At 36.5% G+C, this 21,265-nt stretch overlaps 1 protein-coding gene across 3 annotated transcripts in view; it reads right to left on the bottom strand.

Moving 5' to 3' along the window:
* Nucleotides 1-21,265, bottom strand: part of FIGN (fidgetin, microtubule severing factor) — a 107,702-nt gene that overhangs the window by 64,775 nt on the left and 21,662 nt on the right. Inside the window, exon 1 of one of the 3 annotated variants that reach the window (XM_017735785.1) lies at nucleotides 1,506-1,603. The exons of the other annotated variants lie outside the window; for them this stretch is intronic. The gene's annotated coding sequence lies outside the window, so the exon portion shown is untranslated. Of the gene's footprint in view, nucleotides 1-1,505; nucleotides 1,604-21,265 lie in introns of those variants that run through there. 3 annotated transcript variants of the gene reach the window in all.

The following is a 21,265-nucleotide window of genomic DNA, read 5'->3' as shown; positions in this document are numbered from 1 at the left end:
GTAGGATAGATTTGTTTATATTGCTTGGAAAAAAAAAAATACACTTCTTTTAGATTAATATTCTCATTCTGCTGAGGCAGCAGCTCCTAATAAAATGACATCTAAGCCTGTGATGGTGTATATGCAGTAGTTTTACGAGATATAGCACTGCTGACAGTAATATCTGATAAAGAAAAACTTATTAAGCAAAAGTATAAGTTGTTCTAAGTAACAGAGCAATTTAAAACTTTTATTCTCAAGACTAATGGATTTAATGACAATAATAATGTAGATACTGAAAAGGGCACCTATTTAGATTCCAGTCCATGTTATGACACAGCAGTATCACTACTTTCTTTAATCAATGCAGGTAACTGATGGCAATTTTTAAAGTGCTACCAGAAAACACATATCAAACAAAATTAATAGATAATAATAACTTACAATATTATTAATATTATCACTTAAATGGGAGACTAATATTATCATTTATTTAATGGGAGGTTCCTTCTCATTGCCACTGTATATAATGCTGTCTGTGTCTTCATAGTGGGAAACTTTAGTTGCAAGCCTTAAAGAATGCAAGTGAAAATACTGGAATTGCTGGGTTCTGTAACATGGGAGGAATAGGGCACCCTCTTTCAGTTTCCAAAAGGAAAAAGATAAGAGACATCAAATTTACCCTTTTGCCTAAAGAGACCTTGGGCAAATAACAATAATGCAATATTTAGACAATTGAACATCAAAACACCATGCAGGAAAAAAAATGGGCTTTTTGGTTTTGCTTAATACTGGATTCAACTTCTTAAGTATAAATAACAGCACAAAACATCTGAAACTCTAACTGGATTAACTAATAGAATTCATTATTAGATTGGTTGTGTATAACTTGAAATTATGTTGAATGCTAACTTGCTTTTTTAGCAGAACTGTTACAGAACCTTGGAAAGAAATATCATTGTGGACCGAATGTCCAAGTTTCTAAACCTAAGAACCAGCACTATAAAAGCTCTTCTCCTTCAAGAAGGAAGTGTCAGATAAGGTGTAATTTTTGAAAGCGACTGATCAGTGATAAACTCATTTTCCAGACTGCTGTGCACTCTTCATCCATTGTCAAGGATGTGGCATTGGACTCTGTCTTCCGTCAGAGGAACAACACTCCTAAAATTATAATTTACACTCATTCAGAAATGAAATGCAGGGTTTATTACTCAAGAGCCTGGCAGCTGAACAGCAATATGCAAGATCTACCCTGTGAACAGTATGTACTGTAGGCAGAATTGTTAGAATGAAGGAAGACTAAAGATAAAGCCAAGACTCCTGGTGAGATCTATCAGATGCTTATTAGCACAAGAGATTTCAAAAGCTACATGACAGAAGGGATAAAACAGCTGAAAATAATCTCAGATAGTGTACAGTCAAGGAGGAGACACAGAAATACCAGTGCTATGTGTGAATACAAGCTAAACATTTGTAAAAGCAGTTCAGCAGAACAAGTGATGTAAAAAGAAGACAAAAGTACTGACCTACTTCACAGCTCTTCGTGTTCCGACTACCTCATACAAGCTTTAAGGCTAACAGTTCATCTTCATCCTCATTCATTCAAAATCATCATCCAACTTTCCCTTTCTCTTCATCTGCCAAGAAACCTGCAAGGCGATTATTAATGTAATGCAATGTGGAAAAGCAGTTGAATGAAACAGTGTCACTGCATTCCAAGTATGGTGGAAATCTCTTCCAAGAATCTCTATCAAGTCACCTTTGATATTTATAGTAGGTTTGCAGCTCCATCTCCCCAGTTAGCAAACTTCTGTGCATATCTACTGAAGAAGAAAGAAAGGGAAAAAAAGTGCCTTTGCCTGAGGATAAATGAAAAGCGATTTCAGTTATGGTTGTTCTCAACAGCATCTGGTGTGATAGGAACTTGCTGAAGACCAAGTTCCCGGCAAGATCCACAGGGAGAGTGACCTTTGAGCATAACTGTAGTTTTGTTAGGATGTTAATTAAAATCCATATTGATCCACAGAGGAAAGTATACAATAGAAAATTGGGATATACTATGTCTGGTGCTGGAAAGCCATTCATAAGAGTACTCAGGCTCCACACAAAACACAGGGGTATCACTGACACAATAAAGGGCCCAAAAACTAAATAAGTTTCATGGCCATGACACTTACTATGCTCACTTGAAAGACGAGGTGGGGAACTATGATTCTATTCTAACTCTGCATAAAGCAGAGAGTAGATAAAAAATGGGACGTGTACTACTTGTTTATAAAGACTTTAAGGGAGAAGTGACTTAAGCAAAATCCTTTAAGGGAGTATTCAAAAAAAGCAATATGCCAACAACTTTGTCTAAAACCTCTTGCACAAAACTGTCAGAATCAGATATATTTGCCCTATATTGGTTTATTTTTCTTTTTACATAATATATCGCTGCAAATACTGATGTATTTCAATTATACACTATGAACTATTTTAATCTCTGCTGGAGATTAAACAGTATGTACCTTTTTAAAAACAAAACACAATCCCTTCCAGTATTTAAATTAGAAGACAGCAAACTTCTGTGTCACAGGGATACAGACTTTTGCATGAATGTAAAGACTTTTCTCAGCTTAACTACCTAATTTTCAAGTATCTACAAGTTAACTAAACATATAATGCACAGAATTTGCATTATTTGAATAGATGGAAAAGACAGAAGGTTTCAGAGTAATTTTGTTAGAGGATGCTCTTATATAACCACGACTATATACAGTAAAGAATCAAAACATATGGTAGAAACTGCAAGGTCCAAATTGTTAATCCAACAAATGGATGACCAGAAAATGCAGCATGTATTTACAGTGTTGATTAGGGCAAGAGAATTGAGAATATCCTAAAACACATGGAGCCCAACAATGCAATATACCCATCCAATATTTATTGCTGCCTCTGTAGAAGCAATTTCCATTTTGATGTGTTCTCTCACACATGATGTTCTGAAACGGTTAAGTAACATGAAAAATACAGGTTCAAGATTATATCTGTCACAGATGAAAATACAGCATTTATGCAGCATTACATAAAAAAGCCACTGGTTTATGGACCCAAGGTCCTCTCAGGACTGCCACAAATCTACATATCGTCATATGTGATAGATTTTTACATCTGCTTGTGCGAATTAAAAAGAATCCACATTAATAACCAAAACAAAACCCCCATAGTTACAGAGTCTAAAGGCTGAGGAAATTTAACGGCGGCATTTGGTTGCAGCACAGGTCACCTATTAGTCCACAAAATCTGCCTGGAAAGCCACCTATCTCAGCCAATGCTCTATAGAGAAATCAAGGACCATGTTAAAACCATCTGATTCCTAGACGGGAGGCCAATACTGAGGATAAATCTGCATTTGTTCTGAACTTAAAAGACAGCAGAATTGTCAGGAGGGAAAAAAATGGTGGCAGTTCTTTGCACGCTTATTTTAGAAAATAGGAATGAATTAATTCCATCAAACTGTTTACCTAACCAGTATATCTAGCTAGTCATTTCTAAATTTCTACTATGCTAATATAAGTGAACTTACTAACACTGATTATTGCCAAATAAAATATAAATTTTGTGGAGATATTCAATGCTAAGCATGGAGCTTCATAAATTTATGGAATCCAACAAATTTAGGGAAGAAATCATATGACATGCTGTCTCCAGCAACAGATGACCAGACTGATGATCCAAAAGGTCTCTTCCACTCTTGTTCTCCCAAACTACTACATATAAATTAGATACCAATTTTCACTAATAGCTTAATCAAGTTTTGGATATGTGTGTTTAGAGCTGAAACATGAATGCATTCTCTCAGTACATGATCCGGACTACAAGATGATTATTTCTGCTCAAGTCCTGCACACCACCATAGCTATCCCTCTCTCTGATGCTTTAATCTAATGGCACAATTAGTCCAGTTAAGGATTAGAAGTTATATTCAGAATTTTACAAGAGTTCTCCTACCCCTAAGTATCAGAGAATGCAAAAAATACATCACCCTCACATGTCTAAGCAGGTAAGCATTAAGTATTTTCTACCACATACAAAAACTAGTATGCAGAGATACTGCCAAAAAAAAGCTGTATCTAACCCAACATTTTGATACATCTAAATACATTTGTAGAAATATAACATAGAAAAGTATAAATGTACACATAGCTATCAACATCTGTATACATTGCCATGTGATTTTGGAATAGTACATTTGACAAATGCAATATACAAAAAAAAAGAAGGCAAAGACTCCATAATTTACTAGTAGCATGCACTTTTTTAGAACGCTTTATTAGGTCCTGATTTAACTTACCTGACATCCCTGTAGAGCTGGAAAGTATAGACTACTTTTTAAGGCCCAGAAGGTGAAGTAAACAAAAAAAATTACAAAAAGGCACCAAATCCCAGGTCTTCCAGTTTTTAATAGTGAACCCTAATCCAACTAAAAAGCTATGAGTCTTATTTTGGGATATTATCTTCAGTTTTTGATCACTTTTTCATGGCAATCTCTCAGTCTCCCCACTCCTTGAGGAAAACAATATATTCAATCCAAGGAAACCACCTGTGCTTTTTAATAGCCTTGCCTGACAAAGAATAGGTCTTGTAATAGATGAGATACATAAATGGAAAACCATTCAACATTTGAGAAAGGTGACTAAATTCACTAGCCTAGTGTCAATTTTTACTTCCTAGGTTTGTTTTTTGAGGGTTTTTTTTAAAAGGCCATTCATGAAATATTAGAGATGCCTGTCTTATATTAATGTTGTGTCCTCTGACATCCACTCAGTGAAAGATAAAAAGATGGCATTAAGTTTTAGCAGTGAAGTGAAATGTTGCATGGCGCAAGGTGACCCAGTCTCATTTAACAGATTACCAAAATATAATCAAATAAAACCTATGATCTTTACACTGGCAAAAACAGTGCAGCAAGAGGACAAATGTGATTTTAAAAACTTAAAAGACCAATTGAAATGAATCATGTATATTTTTACAATGTAAGTGAGTCCTCTGCAGCTATCCAGTCCTTGTAAGAGCATCCAAATTTTTCCTGCCACTATATCTAACTCAAAGCAAATATCCCAAATTCAATTAAGCTGTTTGATTACACTAAAAATAGTCCTTGCTCTTCATCTTAGTATCTGCTGACAGATAACTCATAGTTCACAGGAAACGTATTGTCTAACTGCATTAATCCACAGCTGGGGAAAACAAACAGGAAAAGAAAACTCATACCAGTCTGATGATGTGCGTGCAATTCAATTATAACACAATAAACTGCCTTGGGTTAAGATTACCAATAGAAAACTTTAGGAAGCACAGATTTTCTGAAATAGATCTAGACTTAATTGACAGAATTCTTCTCACACAGCTTGTTTTTAATTGTTGCCACGATTTCCATACACCTTTCTCTAATGTGTTTTCTGACAGCGACTGACAAACTTGAGATATTTTCATGATGGACTTCAGATGTAATCCACTATGGCAATTCCTCCTTCTCTAAACCCTCACATTTAGTCCTTCAAATCCATTCACTGAGAGCTGCCTCACCTGCCACTCTGATTGCAATGCCTCCCAGACCCTCATCAGCTCACCTCATCTATCCACTGTCACACAAACTTGGGCTCGATTTGTTGAAATGGAGGAAACTTCTCCTAGGGTCGAATGATGTAATTTGGGGCTGAAATTAAGTGAAGCTTGCTGGTTTGGAAATAGTGTTAGGTGAAATTCTGTCAAACAAATCCTGAAAAATAAACCAAAACAAAACTATGAATTCATGCCTGTATTTTGCAAGGAACAACTCCCAGAAAAATAATTTTGAAGAGTTTTAAATTAATCACAGGAGACCTGAAAAAGCATTAGCAAGATTGCATGAAAATTTTCTATTTTTAAATTTTTTTAATTTTTAGATTAATTTTTAAAATTAATTTTATATATCCTTTTGCAAAGAAGATAAGGCAGAAGATAAGAAGAGTTAGGGGAGAGGTGACCAAAGCTGCAGAGTTAAAACATCCACAACTTCAAAAACGTACTACTAATACATTAGGAGATCTCTTCCCAGATTCATGCCACTAAACACAAGGCTTTAGAGCCTGAAAAAAATATCTAAACATGTGAAAGTAAAAAAACCTCTCTGTATAATAAAACAGCAATAAAAATCCCCTACCAATTACTCTACTGTGTTCTCAAAATAGGAGCAGTATCTCTTATGCCCTAATTTTATCATTTCCTTTGCCCCATGTTAAAACGCCAGTGTAATTATCCTTTATAAAGGTTGACTGAGGTCCCTGTGCAAATCTGCTCAGGGTGATAATTTAGCTGGCTTTTTTATTTGTGGAATTTAGGCAAGAATGTTTCAAGCTCTTTGTCAAAATAACTGCTTGATCTCCTTTAGTATTTTTTTAATAGTTAAAAAAATAGCATTTTCTAATAAACTGAGGGAGAGTAAGGTTAAATACTCCAATTACTAACTTGTAAGAAGAGTAAAACATAAAAGTTGTGCAAAGTGATTCCTAATTTTGATGTACTTGGAGTCAATTCTCAATATTTAATGATACCTGGAAATGTTAAGTCTCAGTAGCATGATATTAAGGAATATTCTTTAACATTTCCACAATGCATTTAAGTGCTACTGCAAATGTTTTGTCATCAGTAATTAATAAATTCATTATTTCACATTCTGATGACTGTCAAAGTGCCAGACTTCAGTTGACACAAAAACTTCCACTTTAAAAAGAGAGATTTCAAGTAACTTGACCAAAAGGAAGATCTAAAGTGCTGAAAACTTAACTGCTTTTTCCTAATTAGGTGACCTGGCCTGACAAGTTAAAAAAAACCCTAAAAAAAAAAAAAAAAGCAACCAAAACAAGCCCTCTAATCAACCAAAAAAAGCCTTCCCAGCTACTCTACACCAGAGATGTTGAAAGGGCATTATTAACATGGCTACACTCCACCTAGGGGGGAAATCTCACTTTCAAAAAGTGGAAGCTTCTTTATCTATTTATTTAAGCCATACTGAAACATGGTTTTCCTGAATGATGTTTTTATTGTACAAGCAACACAAAGATTGCTACTAAAAAGCCATCTTGCAAACGATGAAAAACAATTTAAATGATACAAAAGCAACTTAAACTTGTGATAGTTTCTTCCAGTCATACATTTGTTCTAGTTCTCTCTCCAAAAGCAATTGACTTAGCAGAGGTACAACTCTTACACACATAATGCAACTGCACTTGCTGCCTCTCTGTCTCTCAACAACCACAACCACCACCACCACCACCACCACTACACAGGAAAACGCCCAGAGCAGATGAGAGAGTGAGGACGGTGCAAAAGTGACCCTCAACAGCTGCAGATAACCACGATGTCCCACAAACATTCTCCCTGTCAAGCTCCCCATGAGCAGGACCATGGGATCTTTCAGACGAAATACAACCATAGCAAAACCTTTGCCTACATTCCTAGGCCCTTCCTAACAAATACTGCCAGGTCACAAAATACTGCCAGGATACAGCAGCTCTCTCTCTTTCCACCACACCAGTTGTACTTTGTAGCCTGTCAAAAAAAATTCCAACCGAACAAAAAAAAATCACACTTTTTTTTCCCCCTAAAGTCTACCACTCTCTTATCTCTGCCTTAAATACACTATTTTCTTCTGGCAGAACATTTTTTGAGGTACCATAAGTAAGACTCTTTCTACTGACTGATTCCATGAAGACTGGGCCTTGGAAGGCTCTACTTTAATAATTTTTTCCTTTTAAAAACTTTCTAATTGAGTACTCATAGCAGTATATGTATTCCTATGAAAAAGTCTACATAAATTTATTGGAAATTACAATTTTAAGACATTTCCAATCTATGAAATTTGACAGTGGAAAAATATTACTTCTCTAGAAGTTGACAGTGATTAAAAAAACTACAGAAGGATTAACACTGCCTATTAAATGTGATAGTTTGAGCCATTTTATGGAATCCTTTCTTATTTTATTCCTATTAGATCCATTAGCATATTTCCAGCTAATAGCTAACAATTGTCCACTGAATAAAAAAAAACTCTCCCTAAACCTGCTTCAATGGCTAGATATTATGGCCATGAGTTAAAACATTCCTATTTCTCATCCAATGGCTTTACACACTGCAGTCACATCTCTTTGGAAACTAAACACCCAGCTGAGCACTGCAGCCCGTCCCGCAGGGCCTGTGGCAGTGTGGGCGCACTCTGCTCCTGCCTCAAAGTCTGCAGCTCCTGCACAGTTCCACACCTGGGGCACTTCACACTCTGCCACCCATTACTGACCTAGGCCAAGAGACAGACAGGCAGGTCTTCAATTTAAGCTTGCATGGCTCTTTTTACAGTCATGTTTGCAAACGTACATTTTTATTTCAGACCTATCTTCCTACCTCACTGAGCTCCTCCAGATCCATGCTTGATGCACCCACTGTTTAGGTACCTGCAATGGCCAATGCGCCTCAATGGCCCAGCGCTTTACTGAGCACCCTACTAGGGCTGCTTTGTGGCAGCTGCAGTGCTATGCAAGAACTCAGATAACTTATTTAGACCCAGTTTATCTCCCTCTAGGACAGCAAATTAGTTTGGGCTTCTTCTATTATTTTGTATTCTTTTAATGGAAGGCAAAATATTTTTCCATGTGAACAATTAATTTGTAGTATTGTGTGGTCAGTTACTAATTTGTAAACCATTATTTAACATCAGTCATTTTGTCATAAGATCATGCAAAGCTTTCCTTGCTCCACAGTGACAGTCAATGCTCTCTCTTAATGAGAAGGACACAGGCTTGGTAGAGTTGTATGTTATTTTTTCCTCTAATTTTCATTTCTGTGAATACTGCCACAACACATAAGTTACTCTTAATGTAACTCTAAGTGTTGGTAAATGCTATATAAAGTTTACATAGCAAGTCTGTAATTCTTAATGCATCGAATTTTCTACTTTAATGGTTGTTCATCTGGTATGATTTCTTAATGGACTCTTTTCAAAAGAACTAGATTGTAATTAATTACACTCCATGATTATATACATGAAAAGGATTGGATTGAACTTTTACCCTTGACATACACCAAGGTGAAAGAAAAGATACAGGCTATGGCTTAATAGTTTTACTTAGATAAATGGTGACATTTCTTAATAGAACCAAACAATTCTATGTTTTGTTCAGACAACTCTTTCTTCTTTTATTTGTGTCAAGCAGGTATCAGAATTGAGACGGACTCATGTCACTCAATGGAAATATGTCAGCATTCAGCATCTTACTTTGCATGGAACAGTTTGGTACATTGAAAAATTCGACAGGCCGCAAATTGTTGAAGAGCTTTCAAGTATTTATTTAGATTGGGTATCAACCTTTATCATAATTCTCTTTTTTTTTCTCCCAGTTACCAACCTTCACCTTCTCAGAGCAGGCTGTAATATCATTTAGTTGGTCTGTCCTTGGGAGAGTTTTCCAGAATATAAAAAATTAAACCCCACAATGCTGCTGTTCATTTAGTTCTGTTTGCATGCAGCTGTGGGAGTCTCTACAGTGCATTTTTACACATATGTTCCTACCAAAGTGCTCACTACAAACAATTTTAAACCAGAGGCTAGTTTTTTAAGTATCTGAGAGTAAAGAACCAGCGTAGTAAAAGACAGAGAGCTTGAGCTCTAATTTTTCAGATTCTTGCCATGTATTCACAGGAGGGCTGTTTTGAACTTGTCACTAAGTCTTGGAACAAGATACTTGGACAACAACGGGTTCTTCTTATCATGACACTCATTTTTCCAGTCTAAGATTTTCAGCTGTGATGATCTGGAGTCCTGTGGACAGATTTCCAACAGATTCTACCAGAGAATATGAACATGCTTGAGAAGCCTAGATTGAGTTTAAAAAAGAAAGCTGCTGCTATTGTCATCAATCTTCTACTGTCTGAACAGAAAACAGTATCAAATACACTAATAAATCCTTTCTGGTTTTCCCCACTACCTTTTCAAAATTTAACCCTTTTACAAGATCACCTTGTAATCTCATCTGACTACCACAAGAGTCACAGCCTGCTAGATCACAGTGCTACTCAAGCAACTTTCTTCAGCCTCTATTTTAGCACCTGAAAAATAGAGCAAGACTTTTGGAAATGTGTGTACAAATACCTAAATGACTGACATTTTTATATTGCTTCATGTGTATCAGCTATATTATGAAAAGAACACAGTTTTTTAGGAAAGTCCAACTAGAGCACAGCCTGAGGCATAATTTCTATACTTTAATCAGTGAATCACTTACTTAGCATCGCACAGCTCCCTTTTCTTTGCTCAGTATGCCAAAATTGTTCATCTCTCCAGAATCATTCAGCTAAACGTACTTCATCATAGTAGGAATATTAAAAAATAGCTAGGCTTGCTGTGTCTATTTATCAGAACCTGAAATACTGTGAAGTTTCAATTTATTGCTGTGCCAGTTCTGTTCAAAGAGTAAAACTGAAAGGCATGTGTTTAACAAAACAACCTGTAACTGCTTTGAACACTATCTCAGAGTCCATGAACATGCATCAGAGTGTTTATTCCCATCTAGCAGAGACATTTATCCTTAACAGAAACAGATCATGAGAAAACCCTGAAATAAAAAAAACTGAAAGGAAGTCGGATTTCCCGTTTATTATTTAAAATGTGCTCTCCAAAACTGACAAATTAAAGGAGAGCTTACGAGCATCTGGAGAGAAAGGAACAGGAGCTCGGCAGCAACTGTGCCAGCCCCATATGGCACCATGTGCAATATGGTCCTGAGCTGCCCATGCAGTGCTCCATTTGTAGAGCTGGACACAAACCAAATCCTGCAGCTCAGGACAGAGGATGGAATCATATCAATCCCAGCTCCCTGCAAAACCTGAACGTAGCTCCCAGAACCGGCACTCTGTGCCCAAGACAGTACTGGAGCAGGACGCTGCGAGGGAGCCCATGAGCTGCCCTCAAGGAAATTTTGGCTTGCCTAGAGGGATGGGGAATTCACCTCCAGCCAGGCTGAAGGAAGAGCACATTGGCCCCTTTCATGGCTGGATGAGCTACCACAGCTGTGGTTTCCAAAGAAGGTTGGGGAAAAAAAAAAAAAAAGCCAAGAGAACTGTTCCTCCTGATTTCATCTCTGTTGGATTTAACTGTATCCTCTTCACATGTGCTCTTACAGAGAAGTGGGGCACCCAGTACAGAGACCTGAATCTCAGCTAAGGACCTTGTGTGTTATAACTATACAGAACATAGTTCAATACAAAATTTGCATTCAAAAACATTAACAAAAAAGCTAAGTAAAATATCTGATCCACACTTACACCAAAATTGAACTGAATTCACAGCAAAAACTCACATGACTGTCATCAATCTTCACTGGAAATATGAGAGCTAAGAATTTTGCTATTGTATATTAAGTAATCATTGTACTACTTAATAAAAACAAGAATTTGAAAGTTTATTTGAAAGTGGTGTGCTGAAGTATGAAAAACTAAGCTAGAATCAAGTATCCCAGACCCAAAACATAGCTTTGACATGGAAATATTCTGCTCTATTAGAAAATTAGCTCAAAACATATTTCCTTAACTTTGCTGAAAAAGGCTCTTCCACTTAAACACATAGGTCTGCCTACTGTTTTAGAGCTAAGCACATGCACACTTATCAGTAAGATCGAGGCTTTAATCCTTCCTCTGGTGGGCTCAGTAATAAAGTGGGGATAACCACACTTCCCTACTTTGTAGGGTGTTGTCAAAATTAATGCTCACAGAGCCGTCAGTAGGTGAAAATCATTATAGCTCCCATCCTGCAATTGCTAATTCATGGGCTGCCTGCTGCACACACACTGAGCCTGGAAAAAGCTAATTGAGTCCTCTGAAGGTGCAGCAGTTTGTTCAGGCCCCATCAATAAAGTGTTAAGAGTTTAAAAAACAAAACAAAATGCCACACTGCTATACTAAACATGAACACAGCACAATTTTCAAATGATCCTGCAGACCAGAGCCTCTGGGGCTAAGCATGGCACAGGAAAAGCTTTTATAACACAATACTTGGAGGTATGTATATGTGTATCTATATAGATAAAGATGTATGTACAGGGATATAAAAATACAGCCATTAAGCCAGCTATTTGGTGTTACTCTGTGGACACACACTCCCAAACACACACTCCCAGGCAAACACAAGCCAAAGTGCAGACAGCACCTGAGCTACAATAAATCAATGATTGTATGCGAAGAGATGAAAATACAGACACAGAACTGATGTATATTACTACCTTCTATCCTTCCCTGGACTTGACTCTGATTTGGAAGACGGATAAAAAACTCTACTTGATTGCTCATTTTGAAGAATGTAAATGAAATTAAGAAAAGATCTGAGCCAAACCAGTTTGCTGATCAATATATCGTACAAAACCAATTTAACTGATGTCAAATTCAGATAATTCACCTGACGTCACACTGGAGAAACCAACCATGAACACCTCACAAATTATGATTTTGATCCAATTGTTAGACCCGAATTACAGCAAAAACTGGTCTTTCTACAGCTGTTAAAGCAGTGACCCTGGCAGAGCATGCTTTTGTGCTGAACTTTTTATATCACCAAGCCTATTAATCAGGTGGCAGTTCAAACTGATGCACTTTATATAGTTGACCCTGGCCAGCGCTTTAATTACTTGGTATTAAATGGTAATTAAGACTTTTCACATTCAGGTTTAATCCAAAAAAATTTAGTGTAAAATCCAGTAATTTAATAAAGAGTTGTGTTCTTTACTGTGCTTCAGCCTGGACACTAAGGATGCAGCAATTTACTATTGACAAGCACTAAAGGAGCAGGTCATTTCACAAGTATAGTGTGGACAAAGGTGAACCGGGCAACTGATGAAATCTGTGGCCAAGGCGAAATAGCAATCTCTGAGCCAAATGGTAATAAAGTTACTGAAATGAAGCAGTGTAGCTTCTGAAGTGAACTGTCATAAGGAGGATACAAGCTTCAGGTTGGCTTGGCCAAAGTAATTAAAACTTTATTCCCTGAGAGCCAATGAAAGTGGCTAGCCCTACCTCTGATTTTACATAAAGCAAAAATAGGTGTGTAAGTCAGCAAAAAACACCAGCAGTTGCAGCTAGCACTCTACGAAACAGCATCCACCTCTCCAGAAGTATCTGCAAAATTTACAATAAGTGAGGCAAAACAAGAATCATGCTTTAATGTTCTTTCCCGTATTATCGAATTGTATCTCTAGATTTTCTATGACATGCAAAAACCAAGTAGAAATGCAGACAAATATCACTGTCCAAAATTCCCTGCTAAATCAAAGACAATTACTTCCCTCAATAGCTATTAAAGGCAGATAGTTTAATCATTGGAGAAGCAATCTAGTGCATAGGAGTCCAGAGATGTAGGCTTAACTCACAGCTCTGCTACTGACCTGCTATATGACCTTGGGCAAGTCTCTTCACATTTCAGCGCCTCTTTGTGTCCCTATTAACCTTTGTGCGTCTCAGCTATTTAGAATGTAACCCCTCTGACGCAGAACAGTCTCTCACTACATGTTTTTACAATACCAGCACAACAAGGTCACCATCTTGGTTGAGACCTCTAAGTGCTACAGTAATCCAAATAAATAAGAACAATATATTCAATTATTCAGAATCCCACTTACACTTATTCAATTTTCCCATAACATCTGGATAGCTGAGACATCACCACAGATTAAAATGTGCATCCTACATCCTTTTAATTTTAATGTCTCACCTGCTGTTTGTGTAATTGAAATTTGTATTGATTTTCATAAACCAAAGAACACCTAACTCACTGCCTAAAACACAAACAATGGAATGAGCCATTGATATCCAAGTTATTCAGAACACATAGGAAATAAATCATTTGTCTGAAAGAAGAAACAAGAAGGTCCACCCAGTATAAAGTTTGACTCAGCAAAGCACTTAAGTACGTCCTTAAGTTTAAGGATGACTAGTCCCACTGAAGCTCTTAAGGTAAGCTTAAATAAGGAATTGGAGCTTCTCAGAGTTCAGGGAATATTCTGTAAAAGATGTGAAACAACTATGAACATAGGTACATTAATACACATTTTGTGAAACTGCAATATGAACAGATCCCCAAAGAAGGGAACAAAAATACACCTTCCTTTAAAAACTGGTGATTAAACAATGGATGTTTATTGATACTAACCATGCTCCCCAACAAGCACACACCACACCTTCATATGCAACTCAATGACTATTTCAAATAAATGGATTTTCTTTCTCTGCTTAACCTGTACTTTGAAAGCATTTAGATGCAGGAAAAATTTAACACAGATATTACTGTCCATAACATGCTTTCTTCAAAAACGTTCTTCAATAATGGTACATTTTTCACAAATTCTGTCTGTATTTTTAAGAAATACCCAAACTGAGCTAAACAAGGTAAAATACAGGCTACAAGCAGAACCTAGAAATAAAATTAAAGAAGAAGAAAACCTAGGAATTGTACACTAAGGATGTTATCTAATTTATATACCTAGAAGCTTGAACCCAACAAACTACAAATATCGTAAGATTTGGTTACATAAGCAAGCTTGTAAAATAGAATGCACATTGACAGGAATCATTCTTCTTTTCTTGATTCAGATATAGATACTTGAGTATGCTCACCTTCAACTCATGCTGTTTAATTCTGACTCTTTGGAAACAAAGCAAACACAAAATACGAAAACATTAAACACTCCCAACTGAAAATTGTTACACAAGCACCAGCAGCAGAAAAGAATTGTAATTAAAAATGTACTGACCATAAAGGAAGCAATAAGCAATCATTTTGGCAGTCCAACTTTTGTAAATCCACTAAAATCCTACCCAAAGAAAAGACTCAAGTCTATGCAGGTACTGATATATCAAAAACATGCCATGAATGACAGTATAATAATAACCATCACTAAAAGAAAATTTTAAAAAAGAAAGTAAAAGAAAAACCCATATGTGGCTTAATAGCTACCTTTTCAAGAAAACTGAGAGCTCTAGGAAAAATAGAAATCTTCTATCTTCCCCAGCCTCATAAATTTTTACTGTCCAAAGTCAAGCTTGGGGTACATAATTGTTATTTTTCACAAAAGGTATCTTGTTCATAAGTATGGCACGAAGGTAGGATGAGACAATGGTAAAATTGTTGAATAGGTTGGAATCTGCACAACTTATTAGCACAATAAAGGGACTATTAACTGAAAAAATATTATATAAACCATTTGTGTTAAATATGTAAAGTTTGTAGCAAGCATAAATGCTAGTGAAAAACAAGAAAAAAGACAGCAAGAGCTCATGCAATAAAAGGTATGTCCTTAAAGATCTTTTCTTCTCCTGAGAATTGAAATGTAGTGAAAATTTGGAAGATGCTGTTTCTTTACCAAGGAGCTCAGTTACCATAACTGATACACATTACCAGCTTTAGAATTCTAATTGTGTTTAATACAGTTTCATGTTGCATCAAAGTACAAAATCAATACCATTTGTCCAGCAAACAGGAAAAATGGAATCTATAAACTGCTCTTATTGAGTAATTAAACACCTATTATTGTCATGAGTGGTGAAACAATGAATTTGATAAGACAAATTTTTGCGACAAAACACTGCAGTGATTAATACCTCCCTACGTATTAAATAAAAATGACTGCCTTTTGTGCAGTACTGCTGGCAGAAGAACAGGAATGAGAGAAGTAGTTGCCAGTGCCACAATAACAGGCTAACCTTGAACTGAACTCCTTTCCTCAAGAAATTAAATGCTGTAGCAGGACTTTAAATCCCTCCACTTAGAGCTCATTTGTGTTTCACGTAACCTGCAGTTCCTGAAGAGAACTCATTATCTTCAAAAGGAGAATCCTTTTATAATTTCTTTACAAATGTGTATATTGTTTCTGCAAAAAGTATTTCATATCAGAAAAGGGCTAAGAGTATTAACAGTGTAAGAGAGGCAAAAAGGCTCGTATCATTAAGACACCATTTCTGCTTCCTGGGAATTCAAACGTCAACTACAGTGGTACGGGAAAACGAATGAGAATGAGGTTAAAGAAAATGTACCTTTACAGCAAAATTTTAATCTGTTAGATTGATGCTAAACTGCCTTGGTCTTTCTGCTGCTATATGCTGTATTTCTATGTATAGAACTCCCTCCCCCAATGCCCCTCCTGTAGCTTTGGCTTCCTATTTTTCTTTTCACTTAGAATGATGCACTAGGAACAACTATAGAGTACAAAAGATGAATCTATGGATGTGACACTTGTAAAGGGTAACCCTATTTCACAAGTGAGATGGGACAAAAAAGAAAGAAAAAAGGCCACAGAAGCAATAACTGCTCACTGAATTACCATTAAATTGTAAGATTTACAATCCAATGTACAGTAAGTGCATATCTAATGGAGTTTGTCCTCTAAAAGAATATAAAGTAGATCTTTGCAGCATATGATGTATGAAGGAGGTTTTTTGTTGTTTTTGGGGTTTTTTGTTGTTGTTTTTTGGGTGGTTTTTTTTAAACAGGACACACAGAAAACAGATGTGCACATAAATTCCAGAATTTTTATACATATAAGAATTGAGCCAAAGCCAACATTAAATATGATAAATGCAATATGATTAGTAGGATCTGGCTTTGCATTTTCAAAACATCTCACATTCTACAAAGAGAGATAAAAGATGAGTAACACAGCCAGTCAATACCGCTTTCACAGATATCATTGGTAAAAGCAGATCACGTATTATAAATTCAGTTTATTGCTCTGATCTACTAGAATTCAATTAAATGACTTTTTGTAGGGGATGGCAAAGCAGCTGCTGACCATTTCCAACATCTTCTAAACAAAATATCTGGACAGAAGTTTCAGATCACTATTTATTACAGCCTTGAATTACCGACAATATTTATTTTCATATAATGAGTATAGTATGAAAAAGGCTCATTCACAGCACTATTATTCGTAACGTTTGCCACTAATTTCATTGCTCTTATTCATATGAGCATAACTGCTGAGTGATTTAAGTTTAGAAATAGGCAAGGCATGTTAAACAATTATTTAAATAGAAGCAAACTTTTACATTAAATACAGGCATATTGCTATTATACAATATTATGAGGGTATCAATAATAACGTTTTACAGGCTGACTCTGGAAAATTCTAGCCTGTAATAAAATCCAAAACTATCAAAGAGACAAAGGAACTTTTGGCTGGATAAGCCATTCAAAGAGCAGCAAGGTATGTAATGTTCTGCTCTCTTAATTTGAATAAAGTTTTATTTTTCTTAGCTAGAAACTTCAAGTTTCCACAAATGGCATTAAAACTTTCATTCTCCTACCTAAAAGGAAGTTTGCCTACCACACAAATTTTACTGTTATCTGGCTTTTATTTCACAGGATTAAAAAGCAACACAGAAGATCAGCAACGATAGCCTTGTTCTCTTCAACCTTAGTGAATCAAGTTCACTGGAGGTGAAGCAGTGGAATTATCAGTACAAGTGGCTGTGTCATCAAAGCTTTCTGAGAGGTAGTGTATGGAAATGCCTAAACAAACAGAAGCATAAAAGCTGTCTGTATGTGAAAAGGCTCTCCCAAGGCTTTTCATTAAAACAATTCCAATTGCAGTTTCACGATGCAGCATTTTATTATGTGAGAAATATAAAATCTTGACATTTTTCTAAATGTGAATGGGTTAAAGAACCTCTCCACGCTACAGTGAGCCTGAGAATTTCCAGCAGCTGATGAAGACCAGTTGACCACCTGATACTTTTTCAGCAGGGTGATAAAATTAAAGGATTGCTTTGATTTGCTTGAAGGATTACTTTCTATAGTTAATTGTTTAAAGTGTACAGTCTTACGAAAGGGAAAAATATCAAGAAGGTTAATGTAGAGTGAGCTAATTGCAAGCTGATTACATTGTGCAAAGCAAGAGATATTACCTGTGTTACATACCATCACAAGGACTAGCCTATTCTACCCTGCTGCTGCAGCAAACAAGCTGATTTGCTAACAAAGTGGTCAGCTCGGGCACTTGCACAGCATCTCGTAGGTCCACAGGCGATTGCTTCACATGCAGAGAATCTCAAGCTCCATTTTCCAATCTGATTACACGGCTCCTTATTCCAGCAGCCTTAAACCTTCATGGCAGTTTACCAACATTTTCATCACTTTTTCTTTTACAAATCAAAAGAACTGATAAGCTCTCAGGTACCCGGGATTTCATAGTCGATGGCTGGCAGGCAGCCAGCTTCCCTCGCAGCACAACTGTTCCGTGCCACAATGCAAAAAGCACGCTGAATTTAACAGATAGCACAAAACTATTAGAATTTTGCAGTACGTACAAGCAGGCAGCATGTTTCTGTCTCTGCAGATGTTAACAGTTCTGTTCAGTCACATTTATAACATGCCTAGACCCAAAGAGACATCTCTAAAAAGAAAAAAAAAAAGAAAGAAAAGAAAAACCAGAACAAATGAAGACATAGCACTGTCACTAAGTCAATTGCACTACAAAGTGTGCACTCAAGTTACTTCATTGGAGTGCTTCCGAATTACCAGTAATTAGAGACAATGTTAAAAACATTTGATAAAAAATTAAGAAAAAGGAAAACAAATCTTTGCATCATATGAAACTGTTTTACATAAACTATTATTTTACAGTAAAACAAATGCAAAAAAAGAGACACTGTTGTGTATTTTTGGCATGTGAAATGCTTATATAAAGCATTAAAATAGCCACAAGGCATACCTGGGTTTACTTATTCTTTGGCTCAAAAACACCACTTGAACAATGAAAGAACAAAAATGCAATTCATATTTGTAAATGTGAAACATCTTTATAAAATGTTTATTCTGAGGTATATCATGTAATGTCTAAAAATCTGAGGTACACAGGAAGAATTATAAACATATATATGTAGACATATATATAAAAAGAAAATAAGGGAATGCAGAGTGACAACTGAGGAAAAGATTATCTTACAAATCTTAAGGATTCCAACAAAAAGAAATCCAATAAAAAAGCAATGGAGAAAGAAACTTCCTTATTTTTGGTTAAAGAAAAAAACCATAAATATTAAACCATCAAGTTTTTACTTATTGCTACCAAGGCTTGCTCTCCCATTCGAAAAAATTGACTATCCATGTTATTATTTGCATAATGTCCAAAACAGCCTATATGGAACTAACGTAACACAAAGTTAATAGCACAGAAAACAATTCTCCCATGTCCCCCCAAGCAAAACATTTTTTTTTTAAATCAAGTGGATCAAACTGAAATCTGAGGAAATACGACCTATTAAGTATTCGTAAAAGAAGAAATGCAATTTTGCATATCATCACTTTTATCATAAGGGAACGGGGATGGAAATATGGAGGGTAAGACAGTAAGTTATGGAAGGAGGGGGGGAAGAAAAAAAAAAGTACAACTAAGCTGGTGCAGTGGCTCAGTACTCCAGATCACCAGTGCATTGACCCTCTGTATCTCTGAGTCATTAGCTGGAATCCCAGCTCTGCCTTCAGGAGTAGGGATTTGAACTCGCACACCGATGCGGTGCGATTCGGGATCTTGAGCGTGCCAGACAGAGGGGTCATTCTCCTTGGTGCGGAGGAGGCCGGCAGCCCCCGGGGAGGGCAGGGCTGGATGAGTGACTTGCGCCCGGCACAGGCAGTGGACATGCTGCTGACTCAGGCAGGGACACTGACAGGCACCGCTGCTTCTCCCCATCACTCCTGGACGGAACGGTTTTAGGCCACTGGCGCTGACAGGTACATGCAAAATTCAGAGGGAAATTATCCACATCTCCTTACTCGCCTCTGCGCACGCACACATGTGTACTTGTATGTGTGCATCTCTGTGTGCAGCTATACTAATGTTTACATGCATTTATGGAGACATACTGAAACAGGCTAAACTGACTGCTCTGCAGCCATATGTAGTGCTCAGCACTGCCAAAATTTTCCTACACCAATTCTTCTCCTTAATATAGCTACAATGTCCATATTTATGTACACACAGAAGCTACATACGTGTACCCTACACACACCCCAATCACATACACCTAACACTGAGTGCAATTAGCATTACCTTTAAAATAACAATCTCTAATTTACATAGAAATTTCCTCTCTGATAAAATACAAACCACATTCTAAACCAGCGTCTAATACCAACACATTATTCCCATGAATGATTCCTAGTAAACTGTTTATTACAACTGTAAGGTTTGAGAGGGTTTGCTGCTTGCAGATGCAGGTTGTGGGGTTGCCTTTTTTTCTCCCACCCCCCTCCTTTTTTTCCCCTTCTGATTTATTGGAGGGTGAGCAAACCCACTTAAACTATAGTTGTCCATATGAATCACTAATTTTCATGTTTCTAATTAAAATGTAAACAGTGTAATGAAGACATCAAGTTTTTAGGCAAATGTCTCTTCCAGTGCCACTTGGGGTATGGTAATTACTGAAGCAGATCTATGGATGCTCCCGAATCCTCTACAAGTCCAGATTAAAAGCATTACTGCTAAACCTTGCTTTTTACACCAGGGAATTGTGTTCTCTAACCTATTCCCAGTTTGCTTACAGATGCATATCTGTACAAGCCTTTATAACTAGTCATTAAAAAAATAAATAAATAAAAATAGAAGTTTATCACATAAATGGAACAGTTTGTAGGGGAAAAACTGTGATTTCATTTAAAATAAAATTTGATTTCACTTCTATGATTACACATAACTAGCATAGTAAAAGCTGTGCTGAAAACTTATCATCTTAGTGCTTCCTTCAGAAAAATAGATTAGGTATTACTAAAAGAATTTTTAAAAAAGAAAAATGGTATTTCGAGCTTGTATGAAAATTCCTATTGTCCCAAAATGCTTGTTTCACAGTCAATTAATTTAAGAACATATTATTCAGGAAAACATTAATAAAAAAGAAATCTATTCACTGAGAAAAAATGTAAATGGCCATTGCAAATAGAAAATGCTTGATGTGCAACTGAAAATCTTTTGTCACATTTATTCCAGCCTTTATGTCTATATCTGAAATTTGTCAGATTTTATCCTAAAGCAAATGACCTCTCCTACATTTACCGAAGGAATACAAGTCCTCTCCTGCTTACAATTGTTAATTGAGCCTGTCTGCTACAGCTTCTCTTTCCTCTCCAAATAAGCCAGGATACTTGTTTTACATATTTACTGCCAAGCACTTCAACAGTCCTCTATTTTATTATAATACTGGTGTCCCCCCAACCACCCCCCCCACCCCCACAACTCCT

This window comes from Corvus brachyrhynchos, unplaced genomic scaffold (genome assembly GCF_000691975.1).
Source record: "Corvus brachyrhynchos isolate BGI_N302 unplaced genomic scaffold, ASM69197v1 scaffold255, whole genome shotgun sequence".
NCBI lineage: Eukaryota > Metazoa > Chordata > Aves > Passeriformes > Corvidae > Corvus > Corvus brachyrhynchos.
Note: the sequence above shows the minus strand (reverse complement) of the source record. Positions and strands in the feature narration are given on the sequence as shown.